Here is a 13,530-nt window from a genome sequence, read left to right on the forward strand (position 1 = left end):
CTTCTGCAGGGGGTGAGGGGTCAGTAAATTGGCTCTTCTTGCACTGGAATTCATTTGGTTATGATCTGTTTCGAGCCTTACTCATTTTTGGGAATGGGCCATGAGTAGTTGTAGGTTAGGCAATAATTTTCTGACAGACTGGCTGTCAGAATAATCCATAATTATGTTTTTCTTGGCCTGACTCGGGTGTCTCAGCAGCTACTGTCAAGACCAGCCTTAGGTAGACAAATCACTGCTGTTGCACCATTGGAACCAATTCAAGTAACACCACTATTACACCCACAGCCTCCAAAGGATGATCCTGACTGTCAGCAGGGAGGGTGGCTGAGAAGGCAGTTTGCATTTAGGAGCATTTGGTTGCTGCTTTTCAGGAGAGTCCACTCCTATACAGACCCAGGCTCTTCTGAATTCTAAATTCAATATGTTCACGTTGAAACGTTTGTTTAGGAACATTTCAATGGTCAGATAACAGCAGCTGGGTTTCTCCTCCACGTTTCCTCACTTCACATGTCCTCTCATTTGACATTTCTCATAAAAAATCTTTTTCACTCATTCAAATCAAATCTAGAACTAAAGGCAGTCCCCACCTGTCACAACCTCAAATCCCAGTGTAACCTCCTTACTCGCACTGTCTCAGAGTGAGAGAAGTTACTCTGGATACAGCAGACCATTAGTCCAGATATCCCAATCATTCCCACCATGAGAGCTTATGGCAGATGAACCCAAGAGCTTGTCATGTTAGAAACTAGTTGGTTGCCTGAAATCATGCAGGAAAGGGGGTTTCAGTGGGAAGAGATCATGATTTAGTTTGATGGGAACAACTGAACTTCCAGAGGGACAAGGAGAACTGCAGTTCCCCTGGCCCATCAGCCTTGGAGAGAGCTAACAGGGTTCCCCTCTTGGTAGCTTCTTTAATGAACAAAGCAAGATGTACAGCAATGGAGAAAACAACTTTGAATTACTGCCTTAAGAAAGACAGATGATGCATCCACATTGCACTCCTAATAATTTTACATAGTATGAGATTGGCAGGTTTATATCATTACTGTGTTTTCTTCTCTTACTGAGAAAACATCAACGTTGTGATCAGCCACCGTTAGTTCACAGTGGAAAACTGATCCTTAGCATTTGAGCAAATTGTTGTACAAGAAGTCGACAACTTTTTACTTTTTTCTTTCTTTTGGCTTGATATTAGCCTTTCAGGTAAAATCTTACTCTGATCTGAGGACAGCAATCAGTAATGATGTATAAGCTGGTGTGTAGGTAATCTTTCCATTTTGCAGTATAGGTCTGCTGTCTTTTCAGTTTGTTTTCTCGTCTGACATTTCTTAGAAATGTCTCTTTCTCTCATCTAAACCCAGTCTGGAGCTATTATATGATAGACAGATTACAGTGTTTGTGGGCTCCCATACTGAACCAAGCTACAAATGAAAAATAGATCTTGCCTGATCTCGAGATGTGGTTGGAAATGTAACTATTTCCAACTGTCTTAAGCCACAACTTTCTTCTTATTTTAAATGTCTTCTCTATCCAGTTTACACTTTCCCACACTATTTGTCTCAAAAATACAAGGAAGGAAGTGACAATAACCATGAAATTTGTATGGCATTCAGGTGGGCTGGTGCAGCCACCTGCCCTGCAGGGCTGTGAATGAGAACTCCCAGCTGGACCCCTCAGCAATTTACTGCTGTGATGCTCTGCACCCACATCGTGTTACATTCACAAATCTCCAGCTGGACCTTGCAGTTTTCATTCTCTTCTTCTGTTGTCCAGAAGCACACATTGTTTTTATTTTTGCAGTAGCAGTGCTTAATAATCCCCAGCAAGGATTAGAGCTGTGTTGTTTGGCACAGCACACGGACACAATGTCTGCCCCTGAAACCCAACAGTCCAGGATAATGAACAGCATATACCAGAGAAGAAAAGTAGTTGATGTGAATAAAAAATTGTAAGTGTCTCTTCATTCATTATCATAGTAGAAATCAAGGGCTAATGTTTTACCTTATCACGTGCCTTCCAGTGCCCTTTGTCATCCAACAATAGTGGCAGTGGCTTCTGGGTTATGGAACCCAGGAGCAGTTTCTGAATAGTGTGACACTCACCCAAGCCTGACTGGATCAATTTTGGCAGCTCCTGGATGCAGCTCTGTCCCCCAGGACCTGCCATGGGGAACCCACACCTCCCATTCCTTGGCTGGGCTGGAACTGCATCAGATGCAGTAATTACCACAATTAATGAAACAGGAGGTGATCAAGACTCATACTCAAGTTGCTTTGTGCCATGTCAGCACAAATTAACACAGATTTAAACTCACTGTCTGTGGGTAGAAGTCTGTAAGTGTCTGAGAAAACTACTGTTAAGAGAAAGTAATTATAAATATTATTCTTCTCAAAGTGAAGAAAATGGACATACCTAAATCTAGTAATTGCTAACCTATAATTGGTCTGATGGGATGGTTTCAGCCCAACACAAGCACCCTGAGTAGTGTCAGCCCAGCAAAGCAGGGAAAGGCCTGAGCTGGGAGCAGTGCTGAGTTCCTCATTCCCAGCATGGGCCCTCCAAAAAGGCATCAGGGGGTGTTCATGGTCAGTGCAGGAAAGTTTGCCCAGATATCACTTGAGATCCTGCTGCATTGTGCCAAAGAATGTTTCCCTTGCTTGAGGTGTCCCTTCAGACTGTGGTTTATTATTATTATTATTATTATTATTATTATTATTATTATTATTATTATTATTATTATTATTATTATTATTACAGCAACATCTGCAGGCCTGGCTGTGCTGGGAATTGTAGTAACAAGGGTGGTGGCTCTCACCCTTCTAGTCTGCTGTCAGAGACAAGGCAGAGCACACAGCCAGGAAAAACAAAAGCCCGGGGTTGAGGTGGGATGAAGAAATAAAAATTAGGTGTTTGACTAGGCAGTACTTGGCTGTTTATTTCCTAAGCTTTAATAGTTTTAATGCACTTCAACATATATGTAATGTTTTGAAGACATAGAAAAAAAAGGAAATTCACTCAGCTGGTATATCTCTGAATTTCTGATAATGTTTCAGAACTGTAAGGATTTTGTAGTGATTGATCAGTATTGCCGGAATTTTTTCTACCTGTGCTGTCTCTGATAGGCATTTGCTGAATGATTTTTATGATGGCGTTTGTGTAATTCAGCTCAGCCGTATTTTGAGGCTGCTGTTAATGTGACCTGAAGAAAAAAAAAGGAAAAAAAGCAGTTTTGCTCACTTCTAAAATTAATTTAAAGCTTTCTGAATGCCCGGATCACAAGTGTTCCATATCTAATTACCCAATGCCCTCTTTCAGTGTGTCATTGTATTACTTTTTTCCCTTCTTTTTAATATTATGGAAATGTAAAATAACTTGACCTTGAACAGATACCTTGTGGGGATTCCTTTAATATATGCAGTGAATTAGATGAATGCCCGTTGATAGCTGAAAGAATTTTAGCTCTTCTATTTCATAACAGAGCTTTGCACTTCAGAAGCAGCAAAGTTTCTGGTGCTCATTCATTGCATTTTTATTAATTTGTAATATGTCAGATGAATAAGTGATCTCTCTTACTTCTGCTGATTAAAAAGTTCTATTAAGAGCATAGATGATAAATATATATGATATGAAAGGAACTGAGTTATAAATCCAAGATGTAGACATAATGTAATAAACCCACCTTTTCTTCAACATCATACCCCATTTTTCTAATGTGTAGACACCTATTGTCAGCTTAATTATTGTAAGGTAAGATCAACCTTAATTAATCAAAGGAGAGTAAGACTGTCTTTGTAATAGCTAATTTTTAAAAAGAAGGGGAATAGATGTATCTATAGTTAACACAGTACACATAAATTCAGATGTAAGAACACAAGATATACTAATAAAACGAGCCAGAGCAACCAAGTATGTAGTTGGGGTTAATTCTTCATTGACACAAAGAGGGATAACTTGCTGTCTTCATCTCAGAAATAAATATAATTTTGTTGGCTGCCAGATGCACCAAGAAGGAAGCTGATTTAATGACTGGTGTGCTAGGAAGGAAGAGGAGAGGGATGCACCCTAAGACTTCAGAAAAATGGGAAAATGTCAAGCTTACAGCCCATCTTTTGAGTTGTTTAATTCCTCTCTGAAATAACTCTAAAATCATAAGCCAAGCCCAGCCACCATGTTAATCAGTTCAAGCAGTCAAGCAGCATCAGGGCATTTGAAGAAATCCAAAGCTGGCTTTTAAACAGCTCAGGTTTTGTTTGAAGTGTGGTGTTTGGGGTATGGGTTTTTTTAATGGATTCAGACTATATTGATCCAGGTGTGAGCACTTTTAGGAAATCATTAATTAAGCTGCAAGCCCAGTTCCATTCCTCCCTATACAGGCACACTGGCTGCTGCTTTGGCTTTTGTGAGATCCAGTGGGATCTGAGGTCTTGCACCCCAGGCATTTGAAGCTTCTGCTTATTCCTGCATGAATTCTCCACATGAGGAGAAGCAGGATCCACAAACTATGGCAAGCCTTGGAAGAGAAGGGCAGTGCTGAGTCCTTCACCTGCTTGATTTGAGAGCCTGGGCAAGGGAAAAGCAAATTCTGCAGCCCCAGCACTGGCTCTGCTCACCCCTCATTAGCCCCATCTGGGACATCAGGTAGGACCGGCAGTGTCATCTTTGTGTCCCCCCTCACTCAAGTGTAGTGGGCTACAAAAACTGGAAATGACATCCCACACCTAGAAACAAATCCGTTTAAAATCCAGGACTGGTGGGAAAGATCTAATTTTCCCTTTTTCAGACTGTGTTTATGTATGTTTGGGGGAAAGGGATTAGGAGAAGAGGTGAGTAAATTTAGACCTGAATGTGGTGGGGCTTTTTGAGTTGCAGGTATTTGTATGTTGGTGGTGCAGCCCCCATTTACTCTCACCACAAATCTGGCTGATTCTCTTTTCCTCAGAGTGGAGCTTGATTTATTTTATTTATTATTTTTTCCCACAGCTTTAGTGCGGTGTTTTTGTGGCAATTATGCAAATTATCTGTCACACCACCACATATTTTCCACATCATTTGATTTGACCTTTAAAACTAATAAGAGAATTATCATTTTTATGGGTAATTTGTGTTTCATGGTACGAGACAGCAGGACAGGGGCTGATGGGAAGAAGATCAGAATGTAGGAGTCATGTTTCAGGATTGTACTGCAGGACCATAAGTAGGTATCCAGAATACAACTGTGGCTGCTGTGAGCTCCTAAAGAGTAGATTAGAAGATATATTGTGGAATAAACTTCCCTGAGGGGAATTTTCTTTCCAATAACCTTCAGTGAGCTCTGGGCTAGCCATTGTTCTTTTGGCTCATAATTGTTTCTAATTCGATATCTTGTATAATCTACATATGGATGTGAATATGTATTTCAGGTTTTCCATACAAATGTTGACAGGTTATGTGTCATGATACATGTGCATGTCTAATCCCACTTAATCACACCGAACCTCGTGCTATATTTTCCTTAGCTAATCAATTCTTCTGGCTAAACATAATTTTTCAGGTATTTTTGGCTCTGCTATAGTCAACTTTATTATGCATCCACCTGCTAACCTACTTTGAAAGACAAAATGCTAAAAGCAAATGGAATTATCTATATATTGTCTTCCCCAAGACACACAGAACAAGCATGATAGCTAATAGGTTCATTACCAGCACTGTAATACTCTTCTTTCAGCTTCCTTCTCTCTCAGAAAGACCTCTGGAAAGTTCAAAGTGTCAAGAAAATTGTTGCACAACTGTGATAAGACATGACGTCCAAGCAGTGAAGACTTCCGTAACGCTGGCTGAATGCCTCATCAATCTAACGTGTCAGGTAAGATTTTCTTAGGAAATGTGTGCTTGGGATGATGCCTGGCAGGAGCATAGAGTCTTCTGTGTGGCCTGTGGTTTGGGGACAGGGAGGCAGAGTATTCTTCTTCTGACAGAAAATTAGTATTTCATATGCACTCAGCTGTAATGGGAAGTACCTGTCTACAGAGCCCTGGGATGTGATGGGAGGGTTCCCAAATGGAATCCTGTACACCAGTGTTCTGACCACACTCACCACTTCCCAGCTTCCCTCATGACTAACTTTGATAGGATATTTTCTCCTCCTATTGTTGGATTAGTCATCAGCAATTTTGTTGCGTTTTGTTCCCTTTTTGCTCTTTGCCTGTTCTTCAGTTTCTCTCTAGACTTCTCTCTAACAGCTGTTTGCTTGTACCACCACATTTTGAGTGGGTGGTTCTGTGTCCCACCACAGCAGAGCCATGTGGAACTTCAAGTGCTCGAACATGAGGTTCTGCTCTAAGCTTACCATGAAATCAGTGAAAACCAACCTTACAGTGTTAGAGTCAGATCAGAAATCAAACTAAAGTAAAAAATCACAAGGCCTTTTTGGCATAACCTGATTCATTTTGCAGTTACATAAGACCTGTGAGTATCCTGTAAATGCTCTTCTCACCTTGAAAAGAAGATTGCACCTGTTCCTCCTCGTCTTGCAATGCATTTGGTTCCTTTTCCACCTTCTGCTTCTTTCCTCATCTGAGCATGCTTCTTCCTTTTCCTTGACACAGCGTATCTTCAAGCTTTTCTTCACATAAGAAATGTAACAAAAAATACGAAAACCATCTGACTGGAACATGGAGGTACCCAAAAACTTCGTGCCAAATTCTAGTTTTTTCAAGACAAATTACAAAAAATGCTAAAATCTTAGTAACTATAGCAGCACAAACACCACCACTACAATATGCCGCAACAGATTGTTCATATGTCACTATTTTTCTAAAGTTCCTTGGCAAACGTTTCCATCAGTAAACAAGTCAAGTGAAAGAATTGTAAAATGGCCAGCAAAACCCCTCAGCTCTTCTCTAGGTAGTGAAATAAAATTCTGCTACTTATCACTATTATTCTGTTCCTCAGCCCCTCTTCTTTCACCTGTGCTGACAGACTACAGTTGTCTTTGTTTCTGCCTTCCCAAGGAGGCTTTTGCCTGTCATGCCACCATCCTCTTCATACTGAAAGTTTCTCAAGGCAATGTTATGTCTAAATGTTGGGTCTCATTCTCACCTGGAGAGAAAACGTACACAGTTCCATTAACTTTGTCAGAAAAATGACAAATTACGTGAGCTGCTGAGCTGGCACTGCATGTTGTATGCAGCATGGCAAGCATCAATGGAACTGATAAAAACATTAGTAGTGCCAGTTCACTAACAGTTAGAATGATGATTCATATTTTTTCCTTTTATCTATTTTTCTTTGCTGCTTAATGTGCTGGTATCATCAGAATTTATTGTGGAATGAATAATGCCTGGGGAATAGGACAGTTTATGCTGCATCTTAATGATGGGCAAATGCTAAAGGTTTGGGAGTTCTTAATTGATTATTACTGGAATAATCTCTTGAAGCTGAAAAATATGTATTTCTACCATTCTAGTACATATGACATCTGTAAAACTGGAATCAGAATATTGGTGAATTTATGGAAAAGTAATCTGATTTACCAACATTTGAAAATGTCCTCCTGGGTTAGAAATGGAGGGGGTTTTGCCTGACTTTTATAGCTACCTGTAATTTGAATATTCCTTAAAGTTATATAAAATTAGAGTAGATTGCACTGTAACATTTGTCTCTTCATGTATTGAATTAACCTGGAAAACTTCACTGAAACCAGTAGAAGCTTTGTCATGAGCTTTGAAAAGAATGAATTTAATTTCCAACTCTTAATGGTTTCACTTAGCACATGAAAAGATGTTCTGGCTGTGCTTTGACTTTGGCATTGGCTGGAGTTCCAAGTGGCAGGGATGGGTAAAAAAAAAATAGTGCAATAAAAAGAAATATTTTATCAAACACCCAATCTGATTTTAAAAACCTCAGAGAGAAATGTCTAAATGTGCCTTTCACTAATGAAAGTAAAAGGAGATGTAACTGGCCACAGATGTAAAATATTGTGAATTTATCAATAACATGTATCTTTAATAACAGAAAAAATATATTTTTTTTAATATCAAGATTATAGAGGTCACACAGAAGAAAGGAAGGAGCGTGGGTTTGTTTGTTTTGTTTTGGTTTTTTTTTTTTCCATTTGAGAAAATAAGTCCAAGATACCAAGATACTTAGCTATGTTTAATCAAAATGTAGAAGCAAGGCTTAGGGACTGGAGCACAACAGCCCTTGCTCCCTCTCTATGGCCTCCTCAGTCCTGAATTCTCCTTCCAGGTACCTTCTGGGGATGGGGCAGTGAGTGCCTGTGGAGCTGCCTGCCAGGTGAGAAAAGCCTTTAGGTTTGGGAGGGTTGGATCCCTTTCCCTCCCCATACCAGAGTGGGAATGATTTGGATTTCCATTGCTCAGATGGTCTTATGGATATACCGCAGTGTTAAAGAAATGGGCAGTGCTGTTGCGAAACAGATCTTCTTGTAAAGCCCAGCTTTAGTTTGTGGAGGGCATGGGGAACTGGACATTCTCATAAGCCATGATGTGTATCAAGTTATGTGCTAACATAAAATGTATTTTATTTCCCTTCTTTGAAAGAAATGTTCTTTACTCCAGAGTTCACTTCAGCTCTGTCCCCTGGATTAAAAGAATGAGGGAGCTTGAGGAGGTTCTGTTGTTCCCACTTGGCTGACCACAGTGTTTTGTCACAGCAGTAACATAAGCAAAAGAAATCATTAACTCCAAGTCCTCTGATCCATTTTTAGCAATTTAACACATCCATCACTTGCTTTTGTGCCACCCATCCTTGACTTAGCAAGCGTGATGGACTGCACAGCCAGGCCTTTTCATCAGAGCTTTCAGAGAGCTGCAGCCATACATCACCCTCTGTGTTTATTTCTGAGTGCCCTTTCGCAGCGCTCGTTTCTCTCCCTGCAGCATCCCAAAAGCTGTGGCAGGAGAGCTGGACTGTGGGGTGTTCAACTGCTGTCATGAGCTCAGACTCCTGCCCTCACTGCCCTGAGTTAATTATGACAACATGAGCAACAGGGCTTGAATCCTAACTTTTCTTCAAGCAGCCTAAACAACTCACACGTAATTCACATAATGGAACAGTGTTGAACAGCCTGGTTTGCCCTCTTTCCAGCATTTATTCTGTATATCAAAGCAGTGACTTCCCAACAGGCTCAAAAAGGCAAGAGTACAATACAAACCCATGTGTGACCTTCCTGTTGATTTATTCTTATCAGCCAACAGGTGCCTCATGCAGAGTTCAAACTAATAAATGCTGAAAGACAAAACTAACAACCTTACAGTGAAACGTTGTCAGGGACAACTTCTAATCCTTTCTGGTTTTGTAGCAGGGAAAAGATGAGAGGGGAAAACATAATAGAAAACAGGAAGGGACAATAGACAAAGAAGAAAATCCTGAAAGAGTTAGTGCCCCAGAGAGCTGCACAATGATTAAGGATTCTTTTCTCAAATGGTAAGTGATTCCCTCTCAGTCCTGCATGACAATAGAATCATAACTTCATCAAAATTGCTTTGAATAGCCTCGTTAATGACACACAGTCCTGGTTTGTCCCTGCCTCAATGTCTGATAATATTTTCATACCTGCTATTGAATGTGTGTTTGGCTTTGTCCTCCTCATTTGTACAATGCATTCATACTTATCAGATCGTCTTCTTTTGTTCTTGGATGTTCAACAATTCAGTAGGATGTTAGCAATAAAAGGAAGGTAAAAAGGGAGGAGGATTAGATGAAAGTTTCTTTTCAGTTCAAGCTAACTAAACAATGGAAAAGAAAGTGTATTATGTCATCTGTAGAAGGCAACCTGGTTCATCCAGTTTTAGCTGCAGAGAATATTTAGAAAGCACAGGCCTTAAATATGATTTACAGAAGTACAGTACTGCCTTCGTTGCACAGACTAGAGGCATTTTCTTGTAAAATAGCTGATTAACAGCAGAGGCTCCCTTAAGAGCAGCTGCACAGAGTATTCCTGTCAAGCCTCTACCTTGTATAAATATTTTTTAATTAATAGATGCCTTCATCAAATACAAGAAAAAATTAGGCACTAATGCTCACCAGAGACCCTGCTATTAGAGTGATTATTTTAGATTTAGTTTCATTTGCAGATGTTATTAATTTATTTTTAATAGATGGCTAATTTAGTTTTATCTATTTCTTGTTCAATTTTTGTAGATATTAGCAGGCTGTGCTTCCTTCAAAGCACACCAGCTTTCCCCTCCCTCTTCCTCCAGGCTCTGTACTCTCCACAGTGCATCTGTGTTTAAATTAGCTGGACCACTGCAGGCTGAGGCAGCGATTAATCTGCACATCTGCCACAAGAGAGAAGTTAACAGTCTAGCTGAGGGACTCAAAGCAAAAAACAGCATTACTCTGCAAGGCTTCTGTTCTGTTTGGCAAAGCAGTGGTTGTGTCACACAGGAGCAGGCTGCCCTTGAAGTATGTTCTGTTCGAGTGAGTGGCAGTGGTATTGTTGTGCAGTACATAAACCTCCTTTTGTCAGCTGCAGTAACCACAGAATTGACTTGTAAGACATTTGTACTTGGGGAGAGAGAGATGAGCCATGTCCTGCCTGTAACAAAGGAAACAGTGCCCCAGCAGAGAGCAGAGAGACCAGAGCTGGTTTCTTGGAAAACTGCAGCAGCCTGTTCAAGGTTCTCTGCTGTCGCAGCTCAGCTGCTTCTGCTTCATAGGTGTTTAAACTGGGGGTGTCTGTGCAAATGGACAGGATGAGGTGACTCCAGAGCAACGTGCCCTGCTCCCAGGAGCTCAAACAACCCTCTGCTGCTCAGTGTCAGGCTCAGCAGCTTTAGGCTTGCACACAAGAGCACTTCATTGCTGTGAACAGGCTAAGAAAGTTGTGTGGAGACCTCAGAGCGGCCTTTGAGCATCTGAAGGGGACCTACAAATAAGCCAGAGAGGGAGTCCACAGGAACTGTAGTGATGGGACAAGGAGAAATGGGTTTGAACTGCAAGGGGAGATATGGGTTAGCTATGCAGAAGAAATTCTTTACTGTGAGGGTGTTGAGACACTGGAACAGTTTTTCAGTCTCGAAGGCTAGGCTGGATGGAGCTCTGAGCCTGTTGGTCTAGTGGAAAGTGTCCCTGCTCGTGGCAATGGATTGGAACTAGAGGACTTTTAAGGCCCTTTCCAACCCAAACCATCCTATGGTTCTATGTTCCTACAAACATAGTGCTCAGGGTAGTAAGAGGTGGAGATAAATCTTCTTTACCCTTTAGACTAAGACAAGAAGTGAAGGAGTAGGAAGCTTCTTTGCCCTGGTTTTGATCTGACAGCTCTGATACAGAGGGATGGCGTGCCTTTGGGGTTTTTTCACTCACACAGGAACTTTAAGGAAGAGCTCTGAGATGAATCTAGACCACCTTTGTCCTAATTCTTTGTTGTTTTATTACATATGAGTGATATTTCCTAAAGGGCAGTGCCAATGTCTGGTCAGTTCTGCTCCCTGGCAGTCAATATGTACTTTATCCCTGACTTTAAACAAGCAGAGTACACAGTCAACTACAACAAGACAAGAACCTGCTGATTTTATATTGATTGAATGAATGAGCCTCTCCAGCAGTGTGTCTCAGTTTCTAGCTGGGGATAGCTCTGGATTTAATTTTAATCAGATCTCTTCTAGAAGGGATTAAAGAGTGCTGGTTGTGGTGGGGGCCATGGAACTTGTTTCTTCTGGAAACATTTGTGTTTTGCTTCTGTGGGGATAATTTTGAGTCTTACCACTCTTAGTCTGAATATGCACCAGCACCTGTTAGATTTGTTTTTCCTTGTCAGTTTGCTGTCTCAATCAGGAAACCAAGAATGTTTATTCACAAACTTTTTTGTAAGTGGCTGGATGGAGACAGGTATTCATAATTATTTTTAAAGACGTGCTATTAGTAAGCACATCATATTAAAAGAAGACAAATATTAATGAAAAAGAAGAAGGAAACTATGATTATGGTCTCCAGCCTCAAGATCATACTGGAATTTTCTCTGTCATATGTGTGATATTTTTTCCCTCCATACATTTTTCTCACTTTTTTTTTAAGTGTGTGAAAGGTTTGAGGGTTTTTTTTTAATATCAGTATCATCTCATGAAGTATGACTTGCTTAAAGATCTTTTTATAAACATACTTCATTTAGAAAAACAGGATGTTTTCTCCAGCTGTGTTATTACTTCTCCAAGTGGTTCCTCCGGAATAAGTATTTACCTCTCCTGAAGGGTATGAAAGCAGAGATCCAAAGTGGTTCCCCTGTTTAAAGAAGGGTAAGTGTTTTATGAGATTAACCAAACTGGGTGTAGTTCCGTGTGATCTTCCTGCACCTCTCAATCACCTCTTTCCTATGACAGCTGTTATTATCTCTTTTCACACCACCTCTCTGCTACACAGTTTCTGTAATAACTTTTGCAGCCTTCATCCATTTAGGTGTTGCTGAGGACCTGCTGGATTGTGGGCACCATGAGAATCTTCCAAGACCATTTTTTATCTAGGAATGAGATTCCTGTGGTTTGTCAGTCAATCTCAAATAGCCAAGTGTAAGTACATATAGAGAAATATCTATTCATAGCAATCTAATCTTATCAACACTCCTAAAATGAGCATAGGGATAAGTGTGCAGACATGAAGTCAAAGCATAGTTGACCCTTTTGTGTCTTTAAGTCAGCTCCAGTGACATTGGGGCGTCAATGCAGCTAAATCATGAAGAGGAGGTCAAGGAATGCAGTCTGTGCATCAGAAACTGTGAAAATTTTCCTAACAGGAAAGCTTATTCCTGGGCAGGGCTGTGGGTGACTGCAGGAACTCCAGAGTTCTGGGTGTGAGGTGCACTGTCTTAAAGGCTCTGCCACAGGATGAGGTGTTCAGTCCATATCTGGAAATGCAGTGCTGGTCTGCTCACTTGCAGGCCAGCAGGTCTCACTGGCTTCGACTCAGAAACATAAAAGCTACAACATTTTGAAGCAGTAGGGAATTTGGTAAAAGGGGTGGAGACTGCAGGGAAGAATCTCAAGTTTTAGTTTCGGTGATGTGAAAGTAAACCGAAGCAACAAGAAAAGGTTTGACAGCTCCGTTATGAATACATTAGCTGTAAATATGAAATGCAGCCTGCTCAGTGGAAGCTGTGGATAATGTCCATCAAGGCTGGAATGAAAAGGTACTAATATTGATAGGGGGCTTGGTAATATTCCACAGTGCCCTTTCCAATACATTTATAGGGAAGACTTGCACAATGTTACTTTTCTCTTTTGCCAGTGCCACAAGTTATTTTCAGCTGCTAAGGATTTGAAGTTTCATCTAGATGCCAAGGTAACCTTGGAGTATGTTAAGGAGACCTGGCTGTGGCTGTTCCTGTGTGGGTGATAACTCAGCTTCTGAGGAGACACTGTCAGTCTCTCTGTCAGGCACACACAGAGGTGAGTGTCTGTGAAGAAGATGTGCAGCTTCAGCAGAACCCAGAAATCTGGACAATTCCCAGCATCCTGGCTATGGAAAACTCTTCTGTTTAAATAAATAACCTCCTATGAGAAGGAGCACATTGTATGCAAGATAATCTCTCTG

This window comes from Prinia subflava, chromosome 2, assembly GCF_021018805.1.
Source record: "Prinia subflava isolate CZ2003 ecotype Zambia chromosome 2, Cam_Psub_1.2, whole genome shotgun sequence".
Taxonomy (NCBI): domain Eukaryota; kingdom Metazoa; phylum Chordata; class Aves; order Passeriformes; family Cisticolidae; genus Prinia; species Prinia subflava.